The sequence below is a fragment of the Phaenicophaeus curvirostris genome, chromosome 1, assembly GCF_032191515.1.
Source record: "Phaenicophaeus curvirostris isolate KB17595 chromosome 1, BPBGC_Pcur_1.0, whole genome shotgun sequence".
NCBI lineage: Eukaryota > Metazoa > Chordata > Aves > Cuculiformes > Cuculidae > Phaenicophaeus > Phaenicophaeus curvirostris.
In genome coordinates, this window is record NC_091392.1 from 5,321,109 (window position 1) to 5,339,588 (window position 18,480).

Here is an 18,480-nt window from a genome sequence, read left to right on the forward strand (position 1 = left end):
ACATCTCTTATTTCAAAATTATTATCCTGGTGTTTTCATATAATCTTTGATTAAACTGAGAAGTTAGCTTCAGATAAACTACGGTAACTGTAACCCGGAACTGTACAAACTGATTTAGTATTGGTAGTGTGTAACCCCATATAGTTCTGTTTCAGCTCCTTTTTTTCTCAGACTGATAAAAAGCAAACATACACAAAAGATATTAAACTACTTTTCAAGCAGAAAAAAATATGTATGACAAAATCACATTTTTGCAAATATCACTGTTAACTCACTTTGTTCCAAGAGCTCAATACATGTATCTCGAAATATAAGTTATATGGAGCAAACGATCTCCACCCATAGGATGACAGATGTTTCTCTCCCCTCATCCTAAAGACACATTATCCCACTGATGACTCTTGCAGTGTTTCTTGTACGTCCTTTGAAACATGAATAATGGTGATATTTTTCCGTGCTAGAAAAATTACTAGCCTAATGGTAAATCTGTAATGCATGCATAATGAATAGCATCAGTTTTTCACTCAAAAGTCTTTAGAAACTCTAAGAACACTATGGAATAAGTGATTTTCTCACCTGCAAGCCATTTTGCTTTTTCTCTGAAAACTCATCAGCTTGTCCTCTCATTTTGGTCTCTGTCTATAACTGTCTTTAGCAGTGTGGAGTGCATATGCTAAAACTAAATACATCTTGCCGTGTTTTTGCATATCTATAGTCTCTTGTGGGACTCAGAATTTGAGAGATGAAGTGACCTATACTTATTCAAAAAATTATACCAAATGCCATAATGACACCCTAGAGCATCTAAGATATCCATATATGGTTGGTAAACATGACATCGGATGGATAAAACACCAATGGCCTGAAGCAGCAGCAGGAGACCACACGGGTTTCCCTAAGACAAAGAATCATAGAGTCGTAGAATGGTTTGAGTTGGAAGGGACCCTAAAGATCATCCATTTCCAACCCCTCTGCCATGGGCAGGGTCACCTATGACTAGATCTGGTTGCTCAAAGCTTCATCCAACCTGGTCTTCAACACCTCCAGAGATGGGGCTTCCATGACTTCTCAGCGCAACCGGTTTAAATGACTCACCACCCTCATAATGAATAATTTTGTCCTTATATCTAATCTAAATCTACTCTCTTTCAGCTTAAATCCTTTACCCGTTGGCATCTCAGATGGGACCAGAGGCTCTCATGAGAGTGATCAGTCCGGAGACTGGTTTTTCTGATCTGCTTTAGATGTCTACCCTGAGGTGAAATAAATCTCATCTCAGTTCTTTATTAACTTTTAAAGAAATATTGGCTTCTGACTGACACTGAAACTATGACTGTGGGTTTCAAACTGCGGATGAGATATCTACACATAGGTGTATACTTTAGGTTTTCATAAGTGATTAATGTATGTAAGGTCTCTTTATGAGAGTTTGACCCTTAGTCAAGGAAAATCTGGGGCCAGATCAAGTTCCTTCCCAAGTATCTAGTTCTGTTTCAGATGATCAAGGAGTTCCCACTGGTCCACATATGGTTGGACAGCATATGGAAGCCAAGTAGTAGATTACAAATTGCCTAATAAAACACTGGGCACCTAGATACAGACAACTGAATACTCTCCTCTCCATCTAAATTAATTATTGGCTCAATTCAACTGCTTAAGCACAGGCATCAAAAGTTTACTTTAACTTCCTTGTTTAGTCTTCATATAACTCTGCAGAAAGGTATAAGGCCAATATTCTTTCTGTATTATATCTGTTACATTGTGTGTATATCTTACAAGTCCTTTTGCATCACCCATGGTATTAAATACTTGAGGACACACTATTGAACAAAAGCCAAGATTCCTCCTTATTGTAACTGTAAGCAGCTTGAAGTCAGTGGCGAGTTTCCTTTGCTATGGGTGATGGGGCTCTGTTGGTTGCTTATGTTGTTATAATAACAGAAATGATACACAGACAAGCAGGTGCACAACTATATTCTGCTGTGTCAGCAGACACCTATTTTTTTCCCAGAAGGGTCATCACAGGCCTAGGCCTGATTAGAAGGCAAGTTTGGACTTGTCTCAGACATTAACCTTTATTTGGAGGCCACATCTAGTTTAGCATTTGGGGATTTCACTTGCTTTTCTTTTTCCATAGCAAAGGTCAGGGAAACCTCAAGTATCAGAGTTCAAATCAGATAGAAAAGAGGTTTTCAGAGTCAGGATCTCTGAAAGGCAGTATACATCATGGAATAATTTGGATGGAAGGATCTCTGGAGGCCGTCAATTCCAACTCCTTGCTCAAAGCAGACCCATTAGCCTGTAGAAGCCTGTAAGCCCCATGCACAAAACTGTATGGAAAAGATTAGTAGACTGCAGTATAATCATCTTTCACACCCCTTTTAGGGTGCTTTAAATGGACAGATCATAACCGACAAGCTGTAGCTCAACTCTTCATCTTATTTCAACTCTTTCTTCATTTTAAAACAAAGCTTTTCCAAGTCAGAATGAACTCCCTTTGCCATCTTACTGCTTTCAATAAACTGTAGCCATTCCCTATAACATATTTTATAAAAAAGCCCATATTTTAATTGTCAGTAGTGTCTTTTTAGATTATAATAATACATGCTTACAGCAGAATAAACTAAAGTGATGTATAAAAAAAATTGCACCACACACTTCAATATTCAAAGAAAGATACACATGTTTAGAAGCTGCAGGTGCTTCATTGCCTGCATAAGAATTCACTGAAGAGGAGCTGGGAGAATTAGGAATATAATTTGTTAATGTTTAGTCTTCTGTAGTCTTCATGTTTAGGTATAAAAGTTTTTCATTCATTCAACAAAACATAAAACAAAAGCAAACTTAAGAATTTTTATAAACGAAGGAATAAAAGTTTGGGCACAGACTGTAAGATGATGTAAACAAGAATCCTTGTCTCTGTTTCACTATAACAATTCCCATCAGGACTTTCTAAGTTCTTTTCAAGTATCCAACATTGACACCTCTGAGTGAGCATTTTAACCCGTAATCTATATTGAAATTATTTCTGAAAATGTAAGATGTTTATTAGTATTCTTAATGAGAATTTATTCTAGTGATAAATGTGTTGGGTTTCTTTTAAACTGAACATGTCACATGACTATATTTATTCTTGTGAAACATAAGTATTTACGTGGAAGATATAGTAGATTTATGTATCTGTATATTTATAGATACTGGATATTAGCTGGAAAGCAGAAGTTTTTGATCTTCAGCCACAAAATGTTAAGTGCTTCATTTGAAATGAAAAAGGACTTATTCTAAGAAAAACTAAATAAAATAATTTTTATGACCACTTCTATTAATAGCAGCTGTTTTTCGTATTTGAAATCTCCATAGAAATTGTCAGCTTTAAAGTGTTAAGGTTTTTTTTTTTATTCATAAGACATTTTAGGAGACAAATGGCTTCTTTGCATTTCACCAATACGAAGCAGACCAAAACTGCGTACTTGGAAATACAGCAGTCTCTGCAATGACTAGGTGCAAAACTATTTGAAAATGCTCATTTCTTTTTCTGGCTTAGCAAAGCCTCTGATCATCTTGTAACTATAGCAACATAACCACAAGCTGCTCAATTTTAGACGCTTTTTGTGCATTGTCTATTTTTTTCCAGAATATAAAAAGATAATGGGATACAAGCACTCTGCTTTGTTTGCCTTGTTAAGCTATATTTAAATAACAAGTGATAAAAAGAATGAATTAAAAATACTTCTGTCTCTAAGTGCTTCTAATGTCAATTTTATTTACCTGAAGACTTTGAGGACATTTCCCCAAGTATAGGCACATAGGGCCATTTGAGATGCCCTAGAGGCTCCCACCTGGTATCCAGCTGCCACAATAGAAGGGTAGATGTCTGTGAGATTTCAGATCCCTTAGATGGAACTAGACACCTATGTCTACATGGCTGAATTGCACCAAATATTGACCATATGTTTCTCAAAAGATCCTTGATTCCTACCAACAAGATGACTGATTATTTCCTTGATATTAAACATTCAGGCAATGGTAAGGTACAACCTCCTGGAACATATTGGACAGGACTATACCGAGTCCCATAAAATGCAATATATTGCCTTTCATCCTGAAAGTTTATTCCCTTGGAGTCGTCTTGAAATTTTGTAAATTAAAAAAAATTGGGAGGAGTTTAGGGAGTTGCCTCTCAGGCAGAGGTTTAATTCAGCTGCCTGTACAGAACTTTCATATGCAGTTTAAGAAATCATTATTTTCCAAGCTGGAGTGATGCAATTTTCCTGTAAGTCCAGTGTTGCATTTGCTTGTCCCGTGAAGATGCCTCTGATAGTGCAAAGTAACCTGCAGTTCTGCAAAGGTAAGTCAATTGCCAGTTGCCATGTGTTCCTGTGTATAATGAAGATTATACATCTGTGCTATGTAATGAAGATCTAATTAAGAGAGTCAGGACCCTCCATCTAGACACCTATATATGGGCATATGACTCCAAGTTTGGCTTGATTCAATGTATAAAACTGAAAACTAACTCTAAAACTATTTGAGGCATCTTAGAATACCTGATACATTGACACAGAGATGACAAAGAAAACATGATACGTGAGAGCTTGTGGTCTTCTGCGGTAGCAGCTGGAGGAAAAGCAGAATGTCCTAGGACATTTCAAATGCCATGAGCAATTTTGGAACTGATTCAAACAGTCAATACTTTTGTGGGTAGCTACAATCCAAAGAGATTTTACTCATTGTCTTAATCATGACAAAGAGATGCAAATATCACACAGAAAAGAGAGGCTCAGTAAAAGACAGGCTCAGTAAAAGACTTATGTCCTTCCAGTTACAGAAACGTGAGTTCTGATTGTTATCTGACCATTCAAGATCCAAAGAATAGATCAGCACAAGGCTATTCACAATTCATTTCTGGACTTTCTCTATAGTCCTTAGAAAGAAATAGCAAAGCTCAGGAAGAAATTCACTGCAACTAATCTAGATTTTTCAGAATAGATTGAAGTATACTTTAGTAAGATTTATGTCTCTCCGTCATCTTAACTCAATCCCTAGTCATCAAAACAGTTACTTACATACCTGCCTTTTCCGTACCAATTCCCACCTCTCAGAATTCAGTCCTGCTTTCCTCAAAGAAAGATTGATGAAAATACTAACTAGACGTGTCTCCACAGAGCAGGCAGTTCTGACCAAAAGTCCACCTGGGTTTATTTCCTTCCCATATTTTCTGTCATGAGAATGAGAAGTTGCAGGTCCACAGTCAGACAGCTATACTTTCATATTCCAGAACATGCTCACTCTCCTTTTTCTGAGAGACTCCAATCCTGGTTTTGGCTTGTACTCTGATGGAAAAAATCCTCACACCCTTAAAAGATGTGAGCCATGTTAAGTCACCTTCATGCTTTGGATATTCAGAATACTTCCAGTCAAGAGTCTTTCCTGGTGAGCTTGAGAAGGAAAGGCAGAAGAAGAATTGAACACTGTCTTTCTGTTGTTGAAGTAATGCTGTTGAGCAATTAGAAATGTAAACTTAGAATCATAGAATCACTAGGTTGGAAAAGGCCTTTGAGATCATCAAGCACAACTGTACCTATCCACTACTAAATCATATCCCTTAGCATCTCATCTGCCTGAATTTTAAATACCCCCAGGGATGATGACTCAACCACCTCCCTGGGCAGCCCATTCAAGCAGGGCCTGATAACCCTTTTGGTGAAGAAAATTTTCCTAATGTCCAATCTGAACTTCCCCTGGTGCAGCTTGAGGACATTCTCTCTCATCCTATCACTAATGACTTGGGTGAAGAGACCAACACCCACCTCTCTACAACCTGCTTTCAGGAAGTTGTAAGACAGTGATAAGGTCTCCCCTCAGCTTCCTCTTCTCCAGGCTAAGCAAACCCATTTCCCTCAGATGCTCCTCGTAAGATTTGTTCTCCAGACCCTTCACCAACCTCATTGCTCTTCTCTGGACATGCTCCAGTTGAAGTGCCTAGAACTGAACCAGTAAGGTGAGGCCTTACCAGTGTTTGAGTACACAGGCAGAATCACTTCCCTGGTTCTGATAGTCAACCAACTCCTTCAGGTCCTTCTCTGCCAGGCAGTTTTCTAGCCACTCTTCCCCAGGCCTGTAGCACTGCATGGGGTTGTTGTGCCCCAAGTGGAGGACTCGGAGCTTGACCTTGTTGAACCTCATACTGTTGGTCTCAGCCCATTGATCCAGGCTGTTGAGATCCCTTTGTAGAGCCTTTCTGTTCTCAAATAGATTGACACTTCCACCCAGCTTAGCGTCATCTGCATATTTATTAAGGGTACATTCAATCTTTTCATCCAGGTCATTAATAAAGATATCAATCAGAACTGGATCCAGCACTGACCCCTGGAGAACACCACCTCTGACTCGCCTCCAACTGAATTTATCTCCATTTATCATGACTCTTTGGGGCTGGCTATCCAGCCAGTTTTTAACCCAGTAGACAGTGTACCTGTCCAGGCCACTGGTAGCCAGTTTCTCAAACAGAATACTGTGAGAAATGGTGTTAAATGCTTTGCTGAAGTCCAAGTACACTACATCCACAGCCTTTCCCTCATCCATTAAGCAGGTCATCCTGCAACAGAAGGAGATCGGCTTAGTGTGGCAGGACCTGCCTTTTATAAACTCATGCTGACTGGGCCTGATCACCCAGTTGTCTTGCGTTTGCTGTATGATAGCACTCAAGGTGACCTTTTCCAAGACCTTCCCGGCACTGAGGTCAGACTGACAGGCCTGGAATTCCCTGGATTCTCCCTCTGACGTTTTTGCAAACAGGTGCAACATTTGCCAAGCCTCCAATCAAGTGTTACTACTCCAGTCAGCCAGGACTGCTGGTAGATGATGGAAAGGGGATTGGGAAGCACCTCTGCCAGCTCCCTTAGTACCCTCAGGTGGATCCCATCTGGCCCCATAGAGAGTTTAACTGGCCAAGCAAGCCTCTAATTATTTCCTTGTGGATCATGGGAGCTTTTTTCTGGTCTTCCTCCCTGTCTTATGGCTCATGAGGCTGAGTACCCAACTTAATGGTTCAGGAAAGAGATAGTCCAAAAAAGTAAGCTGTTGACAAGATATTATAGCTACAAGTCTGGTCTGTTTGAATTCACTATGGAGCTAGGGATGTCATGGAGTGGAAAGAAGGCGGGATAAGAGGAACATGGCACAAGCTTATTAAATTTTGTTCCTTGCTTAAAGGGAGTGGTTGTGAGGCTCAGGTCTTGCTAAGAAGAATAAGAACTTTTTCAAGTGAAAGTTCTTAACTGAAAGAGAAATAACTTGAATAACACTTAAATGAAACCCCAACATAATATAGCCAATATATCCAATGAGGACTGGGATTTTTGGTTCAGCACTACAGTCAGAAAGGTATATTAAGATTATATTCGTTTGGTCTTGCTAGAGTAGTTACCAATAGCAAGTAAAAAAAAAATGTCTATTCTGTGATACTGATTTCACTAATTATCTTGTTTCAGCATGTTAGTGGTCTTTTGTAAGCTACTTGGCTCACCTTTGAAAAGTCTGGCTAATGACTTGTGAAATCATATATACAGTAATAGCTATTATACACTCTGAATTGTGTCCTTGCAGTGTTATTAAGTGGCCTTACTTCATTACAAATATAGTATAATCATCATGGCTGATGGAGTTTAAGCAAGAATTTAGTACAGTTTGTTTTGGTTCAGTAAAGGTAGTTATGTCAAAGATTTTGTATTTAGCTACAAGCATTTAAACTCAAGGAGACAGTCTAATGGTAGTCAGTGCTCATGCAATGTTACGTTTTCTTAAACTTTAACAAGTACACCAGTGATTTAACAAATTCACCAATGACTCTGAAAACAGGACACAATGTAAAAAACTGAATATAAATACTTTAGGATTCAATACAGAGACCTTTTAGTTCAAATTGCCTTTCAAATAGGTGCTATGACTTATTTATGCAGCATAAATAGCCTATGAAACTGCAATTTAGATTGGTGTATATTCATTCTACTCTATACATGAAGCAGGAATGTAGAAAAGTGCTAGCCTTTGATTTTAGGTATACAGTTCAAGTCAGGTTTTGGATTTAGATGAGATCTATATTTCAGTTACGATTTCTGACTCCTTTCTTTAGCATTGATTTTTGTTGGCTGCTTGTGGTTCACCTTTTAGGTTTTTGTTGTTTTGGGTTTGGTTTTTTTTTTTTGCTAAGAATGACAGCAATTAAACCAGCACCAAGGGAAACTAAACTGATCATACATTTCATATGTTAGGGATTGATTTAGTGTTAGGACTCCACTGTGGAAGTAAAAATTGACTGTTGAGGGACTAACACTAAGCATTATAATCTTAATATATCATTGGATTTATACTTATTTTTATGTATAGAGTTATTGCCAGTTAGTGTCTATTATACACGAGGCATTAATGACCTTTAGAGTGCCATGTGTTTAATTACCTTGACTAATGGTACATAAAGAAAGAACTACAGGGTACGTTTGGATAATCTTCCTTCAATTAATATCATGATGGAGTAAAAGTGAGTCATTCTTAAGAGGAAACCAGATGTTGATGCAGCACCCGTTGTTAGAAACTAGTCTTAATCAGTTGAATAGACTTTTCTACTAGTGAAGATTGATATGAAGGGGTTTTATATATTTCAATGTTCTTCTCTTTGCCTTCAGCTTTTATCTCATTACTATGGCAGACCAGGTCCATTGTGCACAAGGATAAACCATTTCTTGTCTTCTTGTTGGATATGGTCATATACTTCACTTTGATATGACTGCAAGTAGAGTCCTAGCATGAAAGAGCAGAATTTGGTTCATTTGATGGATAACATCTTTGACTTTTTTTTCCTTTAGGAAAAAGAGATAAAGCATATAACCACATCTTGAGTCCTTCCAGTCAAGGTCTTCCTGACATAATCTCTGTAATATGTGTGTTACCTCTACATTTAGATTAAATTTACCATAGAAGGAGCTGTTTTTCCTGGAGTCACCAGGAAATCCATGAGATCTACTGCTGTAGAAGGCAGTTAATATATATACTGTGGATTCGTTTACTATTAAATTAATTGAGGTTGGAATAAGTAAGATATGTAACAATTGACCAAGCTTCCAGGTTGTTTTTAACTGTTGTTACGGTGTCACTGTGATATGTTGTCAACAGATCATCTTACTGATTGCTGGTATGCTTGGCTTTGAGGTCATACTTTCTATCTGCTAAAGTAACCTGGGATTTATATGAAAAATGGCATCACCATTAAAATGAATGTTCTTATTTCTTTTCTTTTTCTTTTCTGTTGGTCAATAATAGTGCCCTGATATGCACACAAAAGAAAAGAGAAAAAAAATCCAAAAGTCAGCAAAGAAGAAATAAACCATTATTTAACAGTCAATATACAGAGCTCTGCAATTTTTGAGTGATATTCAAGGACCACTCCTGACCAAATACATTAAGGTTCTTCATGCCAAAGGTCATAATAAATAAATTTACAGGGTCCAGATCAAGAACAAATGGCTATAAGTAAGTACAAATGAGAAACAGTAATTCCTGGACTTGGAACAGATCAAGGACAAATACCTGCAAACTGATGAGGAAAAAAGCTTTTAATAGCAAGAATCAAGCACACAGGTCAGACTCCTTTTTCTCATGAATTTTTTAATCCTATAATTTTTATCTGCATTCTGGTTGCAGGCATGCACAAGGAAAATGACTTTTGTGTCATTAGTACACTGGTGGCTTCCAGCTCAAATCTTTTTACCTGCCCATCCATAGAAAGTAATTTTGCAGAATGCTTCAGGAGACCTTTACCAAACCCACATTTACCAAACGAGGAACCATATGTAATCATTTAACGTTTCAGAGCACGGAAGAACATTTCAGAGCTATTATGTCTCCTATGTCCCCAGGAATCATCAATGTTAAAGGAGGCTTCATGCTTCTTTAAGAGAAAACAAATCAGTTTTGGCCATCTGTTATATTTTTCAGAAGCTGTGAACTACTGGAAGTCATGTACTGTGTCTTGTCCTGAACCAGATGAAGATGGATTAAGGGAACCTGAATAGTCGTGATTCTATCTTTTTACAGCTTTCTCAGTACTGTGTCTTAGGAAGAAAATGCTAGGTATAAGGCAAGAAAGAAATTATTAGAGTCTGCCAAATACCTTCTGTGAACTTCTTTGGACAGAAAATTGTGTTTTCATCAAACTCATGCTTACATTGTCTGCTCTCCTCAAAGTTCCAATTTTTTGTGAGATACAGAAAACTTCAGGATTTTCATCAAAAGGTAATTTTCCACAGGAGAGAACTCTGTTGTTTGACTGTAACTAGAAATTACCAATTTCAAAAGATAATTTACTAAGCTGACTTACAATGAATATGATTATTTACAATCAACTCTAGTCCTCAGTGTGGAATCTGAGCAGTGTTTACTAAAAGCAGAACTGATAAATACATGTAAGATCCAAAATAATTCCAACACACCTTAGCATCTTGTAATTACATGTGGTGCTCTGTGAAATTCCCATTTCTCCTATTGCAATATCCACCCATTTTTTTCCCCTCACTGGTGCTTGAAATATATTCTGTTTTGATGTCAGTATTCAATCAAAAGTGCTTTGCAAATAAAAAAGAAAAGTTGAACCAGAGAGTCCAATTTGAAAAAGATAATTGTCATGAAAAGGCTGTTTAGTTTTGCTTTAATTCTAAAAACCTAGTGAACATTAAACTTAGCTGATCATTTTGCAGGGACAGTATGAAATCCATAAAGTTTTGTACATTTACATTTCTATAAGATGCACACACAAAAAGGATATCATGGAATGGATGATCTCTGTTTGCCTTCAAGTTCAATTTTAATCTTAATTGCTTTGATAGCACTAGCTTTTCTGCTTGGCTGATGGCAGAACAGGAACCTTGTAAAGCAGGCACTTTTTTCATTTCTTCCGTGTTTTAACTGTAATAAAAGAACCTTCCCAATTTCCTCATAATCTGCTTCATGTCAGTTCTCTCAGGCTGCTAGCTTCATTCTAATTCTACTTTTAAACAAAGGTAGTTGGTTCTTCTTCTTCTTAGCTACCCTTTGCTTAACCTCTCATTTGAATCTGTCGATCTCTCCTGCTTGTCACTTAGGAGAAAAGCACTGCTAAGTAATAAACAAGTTCTTTTAACGGAGGAACAAAAGTCTATTTTTACTTTATCATCTCATCCTATGCATCTTGCCTAATATTTCATTTTGCTATAGTACAGTATCCTGCCATAAATCCACCAAACCCCAGAAAATGTAAAAATTGAGGTTGCTGGTTTAATAACACTTCAAACTAACAGCACACTGTAAAACATAGCAGAATGAAACATAGCACATGTATAAATCAGTGGGAAGGCTGTCATTTCCTTCACTAGGCCAGAACTTCATTTGGGTCTTTATAGGAACTAGGTGAATAAGCAAATTTTTTTTCCTCAAATTAAACATCATTGAATACTGCAAATTCAGCACATTAAATAGAAAAAGACAAACAAATCCCAAACCCACACTCATGCTCTCCCCTAGCAGCTTCAGTATCATACATCATTGCTTTATAACTATGACCTAAGCCATTCATTTACTCTCCTTTGAAGACTTTAAGAATCATTTAAGACAGGTATTTCAAGTCGTTTTCCTGTATTATACATATGAATATGGAATCTGAGATTACATTTCTTTAGCAGTAATGGCAGTGAATAAAACAGCAGGCATGTCAAGATCCACTGTAGCTCATGGGAGAAAGGGCACACTCTCACTAATGACTGGAGTCAGGAAGAGGACAGGCACATAATATGAATTGTAACCAAAAAAGCCTGGAATAACCTGAAGGCAAAGAATGTTTATAAAGCATATATACCTCACACACTATATATGCTCTTAGCAAAGAAATAAATGTCCCATTCTTACATGTGGCAGCAATTTTTATTTTCCCTTTTTTTTTAGCCATTCCAGTTATTGCAATGAAAGATTTAATTCCATTACTAGTATCCTAACATATTCTAATCTCTTTTTTATCCCTTTGCCTGTAGACTTTATGTGGATTCTATAATAGTCAACAGAAGTTGTTGCTCTGCTGCACTGTAAGGCTTTGTTTCCCCTTCTGCTGAATTCTCATGGAGTTTTTAGCACCGACTTAACTATGAGTAGGCTCTAGGTTTAAATTCAGTTCTTCAGGTGCGTTTTTAGTAAAAAGAGCTGTTTGATGGTAATAAATATTCCCACATTGAAAGACATTGTACTGAAGAAATTATGTCCTAGGTGACAAAAATTCTAGGGTTTTGCTACAAAAAACCTTCATGTTTGAGCTCAAATCAGGACAACAATAAAACCCTTTAAGTAAAGTGATGGTGACTCTGATCAGTCTGTATTTTCTATATATAGAAATTATGTAAATATTTCAAATAATAATGATTATGTTCTCTAGATAATATGACTTCTGTAGAAGGAGCAAAAGAAACTACAGCTATTTAAGCTGAAGAAAATAAGATGAGATAGAGATGTTTGATTTCAAATACAAGGAGAATGGTTCTGCGAAAAGGGTGGGAGAAACTATTCATCCATATTTGTGATAGATGCAATGCACATAAAAATTTAAACTTCATCAGGAAAAAAAAGAATCTAGTTAAGGCAATAGGAAAAAATTCACCTTGGGGTGATGAAGTTCCAGAATAAGTTATTTAACCTGTTCCAAAAGACCTCTAGAAGGGAAAAGAGGAGTTAAAGTGACATGGTATAGTTGATCCTATTAAGGGGCAGATAGCTGGATGAACTCAGTGTTTTCTGGCCTCTGAGAGCCTGTCTTCCTCTGATAAGAAAACATTTTCCTTTTATAAATAGCGTTTACAGAAACTGCTTTTGTTGAAAGTAAAATGCTTAGCAGGAATGTGCTACACCAGCTAGAGATCTGTTGGGATTTTGGTTTATGAGATTTTGAACTGACTTTTTCAGTTGTTATTCTGAAATGCTAATTTCAATGTGCAAAATAAAATCCAGAAGAAAAGGAAAGAGCTTTCAATTATTCCTGGTTTGGTTTTTTTTTTGGGGGAGTGTTAGTCGATTTTTTTTTCTTTGAGTGTTTGGGGTCTTTTGAATAAATCTACACATATATATCATTTAGATGCAATAATTAATTCAGTTTTGGAAATTAATCACATTTTCTGCAGGTTTTTTGTTTTTAAATCTATCACTATATCGAAAACTTACATGTTTTCTGTACTTCACTTTGTCAGAGGAATATGTTTGCTGGTGTAATTTTTAATTCAAACTCATTTAAAGTTTCATGCATTGTAAATTTTGTGGTACTTGGGGAATATTATCCATGTACAATCTATGCAAAGTTCCACTGAACTTCATGGAAGTATTGTATTATGTCAGTTAGACATTAAAGTTTCACTCTTTCTGGAAGAAACAACAGTGTATGTGAGTGATACTGCATCACAAAACCTGACATTTTTTTTCTCTAAGAAACTTTTCTAAAATATTTGTACTTTGACCAACTTTGTCTGTTTTTCCTTAAGTGTATCCCACTCTGTGTGCTATCTGTGGAGAAAATAACCTTTTCTAGGTTCAGATTGTGTCTGTGTACAGTAGCTCATCAGTGGAGAGAAGTTTTTATTTTGTTCTTCTAAGACTTTCGTAACATTATTTTAAAAAATAAATGACATCTTTAGTTGAACTCATAGAGGAAAGTATATGCATATTTTTGTGTAGAACTAATAAAACAAGGGGTTTTTTAATTGTTGTTGATAAGTGCTGTCAATGCCATGGCCCTATTCTTGTTTAGAAGAATGTGTATAACTTGCAGTGACAGAAAACTACCATATATGAAAACAAAAAATCTGTATGTCTTTTTTTTTCCCAATGTATGAGAAAGGAAGTATTTGACCGTGAGACTTCGTAATTCATAGGTGGATTCAGCAGCATCCCTAAAACTTACCATTACAATTAAGATTAGAAATTAAAAACAGCTTTTCTGAGTTGCGTTTTTATGTTCCCTGAAGATAATTAAGAATGGAAGTTTCAGGGGTATATGTGCCATCTTCTCAACACAAAGCCTTGTTATTCACCATTTCATAGAGAACAGGAAATAAAAAACTCAAAGGGACCTGAAGGGAACATGAAAGGTCGAGCACAGAAAAGAAGTCAGAATCTCTGTAGCATACTAACACCTCCCTTTCCAACAAACTATCAGTATACTCATATAACTAATACCGGGGTAAGAAGGCTATGTAGTTAGCCACCCTACCTGTAGCTTGTTCCTTCAATATTGTTAGTAGTGTTGCTGGTAGAAGACAACTTGAGGCAATTCAGCTTTGGTTTCCACAGGGATCTCTGTACCTTTACCTGACTTTACCACATGTTTTGTCTTGTACTTTTTTTGCTGACTGAACACAGTAACAAAATAGGACTAAGTTTTGGTGAAAATAGCACTTCAGCACTTCTGGTGCAGTTCTGCTTGCAGTAGGAAAAGTTTAGAACAGTTTTCCCTTGATTGCATCTTAAGATGGGCCAGGCTATCTGTAACAAAACCCTTACAGCTTCATGCTTAATGATACTACTGGTGATTGACCGAAATGTGACGCAAGTCAGCAGCAGGACAGAGAAGAGCAAGAGCTATAAGATCTTTAGAAATGACATGGTAAAGAACGTGCCACCAGACAGGGCAAACTCGTCTTCAGCAACGCCCATTTTAATTCCAAACTTGTACAAAGTAAAAACAGAAATGGGCTTTTAGGAAACATTAAGCTGGTTCACTATCCCCTTTTTCTCCTGACTGACGGCTCTTTTGATGCATGAACCAGAACAGAAACTGAGAGACTGTGGTACAGGGCATATGCAGCTTCATCTCTCAATGCACTGGCCACCTAGAGAGGGTGGTAAAATCACATCGGGACATGTAACTTTATAGATACTTTGCCATGTTGGTGTTCGTTACAAGTAAGATATACTTCAGAGACTTTTTTTTTTTCCAGCTTGGGTAATAAATGGAAATGCACATTAGTATGATTCAGCCTACACACAGTGGCTGTATTAATGACCCAGAAAAGTCATGGTCACCATCAACCAATAGGCTTACCAATTTACTATGCATATACTTCACATATACACCAGGAGTATGACTTCTTCATCCTGTGCATAAGTGTTACATTCAGCCTTGCTCTGCATGACCCCCAATGGATGTAAGACATTCTGAAATGACAGCAACAATTTAATGCTGAGGTCTATTGAAATGAATTTTCAAATCTGAAAATGGCCACAGACATTAGAACAACAGATGGTTGGCTGAGCAGACAAGCATAAAGCAGCATTATCATTATTACTGCTTTGCTCACTTATTTGTATCTTTAAGCATAAACTTGGAGCATATAAGACCAAATATAAAATATCTGGAGACTATCTTTACTAATTTTCCTACTACCACAGACAGTTAAATTCCATTCAAATAACAATAAGCCCAGTAACCTATGGTTGATGGAAGACTTCTTGCAGAACCTTAAAAGTCATCCAGTCTTAATTTCATCTCTTTCAGAGACCACAATTCCCCTATTTCTCTTTACAGTACAGTCCAAATATTAATCAGTCGCTATAAACAAATAAATAAATAAATACGGTATCCAGCTTGGGCTTCTCTGTCTGCTGCTAGTGATTCAGTCCCAGTGACTACATACAGGAAATTTATATATCCAGTATTTTCTCTTTGAGGACATATTTATGGTCAAAATCAGCTCAACATACCCTCTTGAGCTGCTTAAGTATGTAGCTGTAGCACATTTTCCCTAACACTCAATTTCTGTACCTTTTTTCTGCATCTACATCAGTCTTTCTACATGCTTTTTGCAGCTGGAAACATTAAAACGAGAACAACACTCCAGAATCAACCTTGAATGTCTTAAATTGAGGTAAACTCATCTCCTTGTTTCTTCTTTATGGGTCTGGATTTGTACTCTTTACATTAGTCCTTTTACCAAGGCATCACCATGGGAGTTCAGGGCAAATTACTAGGACCTAGGAACTTTTGTAGTTACTGCTTTCCAGGACAGAGTGCCTCAGTCAATCAGAGCAGCCTAAGTTTCCTTTTGTGACCAGAAAGCTGCTATTTAGCTGTTTAAAAATCCATTTCTATCAGAATTCTGTATTCATAGCAAGAAAAAAACAAGGCTCTGCATACTTATTTGTGATGTTCTAAGTATCTGGAAGTGGGAGTGAAGGGGAAGAAACGGAAAAAATGGTGCTAGTAGCATATAATACAGGAGTATTTGAGTTCGTTTGGCAGATGTGCTCTGAGTCTCCTTTACACAAGATAAAATTTATTGTTGACCAATTTTCTGTGGACTGGAATTTCTGCTGGTACCTTCTCTCCTTTCTTATTTGGATGCATTCTTTTTAATTTATATATTTTTTGAATATTGAAGTCATGGTAGCATACATATAATTTTCCTGAATATCTTTTGACATATTGGTGTAATACAGGTATTTCTGAATTCTTCTAGACTTCCCTGGGTATTTTATAAATTCTTTAAACAACCTCCATTGGGGACTGAAAATGTTAAAGAACTCAGGGATACAAATCATCCTCATGTGCTGATTTTAATTTTTCAGTTTCTACTGGACTAGGATTTACTTTTTCATGACTAATATGATGTCACCATAAAAAAAATGCAGAAAAAATGCAGAACAAAAGTTTCTAATGAAAATTTCTGCCTTTTACTGCCACATCATCTTCTTTGCCATCTCATCTAGGAACAGTATTATGAGATTGGTTTTATTTATTCCTAATATTCTTTCTCATTGTGTGAACACCATCCCAACAGGAACTGTTGGGTTTTTTCTTGTCTATAGTTTACATAAATATTTATATAGAAGTATCTCCTTGGTTTTATTTCTAAAAAATCCTACTTTTCTTAATATCATCACAAATGCTACCCTCACTCATGAGCGTGTCCAGAGAAGGGCAGCGAAGCTGGTGAAGGGTTTGGTGCACAAGTCTTATGAGGAGCAGGTAAGGGAACCAAGGCTGTTTAGTCTGGAGAAATGGATGATGAGGGGAAACCTTATTGCTCTCTACAACTACCCGAAAGGAGGCTGTAGTAAGGCAAGTGTTCATCTCTTCTCCCAGGTAGTAGGCAACAGGACAAAATGAAATGGTCTCAAGTTGCATCAGGGAAGGTTTAGATTGGATATTAGGAAAAATTTCTTCACTGAAAGGGTTGGCAAGCATTGAAAGAAGCAGCCTAGGGAGGTGGAACAGTCACCAACCCCGGTGGTATTTAGAAGATGGGTAGATGTGGCACTTAGGGATATAGATTAGTGGTGGACTTGGCAATACTAAGTTTATGATTGGACTCGATCTTAAAGGCTTTTTCCAATGTAAACAATTCTGTGATGTGGTTTTTAAAATGTTCAAAGATAGAAATCTCACAGCCACTCATGTTCCAGCTTGTCCTCCTTGCAAAATCATTTAGCTCTATTTGGTAAGAATTTACGTTTTCACAGCTTAGGACTAGTTCTTATTGGATTTTTTGTTGTGCGAAATTTTGAAGTGCATGGCTCCATTCTCTCAATTTTCTCCCTTTAAGTCTCCTTATGATACAAAAGACTCAACATATACTGCTATTTGAAAAATATCTTTTCTTCATGAGTTTCACTTTTTCTTCTCAAACTATTATGTTATGCATGCGAAGAGAAAAAGAGTCTCTATTATTGTGAATGTCTGCACTTTTTCCTGTGAAAAGAAAGGCTATCACAGTAGTTTCCAAAGCAAACCCCAAGGTCTAGCCCCATGATTCATCTAAAGATAAATCCATCATAATGAGATTCAAGACAGTTATCTCAGGCTGAGGGTTATATTTAAATGCTGGAGCATAAAATCTAAGTGGTAATTTTCAGCTAAGTGATATAAGAATACATTACATATTACACAGACTTGTATAATTTACATTGATGACTTGACACTACAGCAGCCTAAATCCTAGTAAACTGAATCTCAGCTACCCACCGTTCTTCCTATATGTGCCTGTGTAACCAGCTGGTGAGCTTGTTAAAGAAACTAACCTAACGGTAATCGAATCCTGCAAAAGAAATGTGTTTAGCTGGGGACTGGTGATATAAAGCTGATAACTGAGGCCATTAATAACTTTTTCCCTGTCTGTGGGCTGTGCCAACAACATGTGCTTTCCTCAATAAGTACCAGTGTTTGGCTCAGTCTCACAAATCATTTTATTTTGCACAACTGTCAGTGTTGTAAAGTAATTTCAGCTGTTGCGGGCAATGAGAGTAAACTTTAATGCTCAAATAAAGTTACACACTGTGTGAATTAGCAAGAATATATCAGGTGCTCTTTGCAGGGTCATTAAATTAATTTAGTGCCATTTTACCTCTTTTGCGGGGCATAGAAGGAAGCTCTTGTATCAGTTGTAATTACTGCATCAACACGATCTTCATAAAATAAAAAGG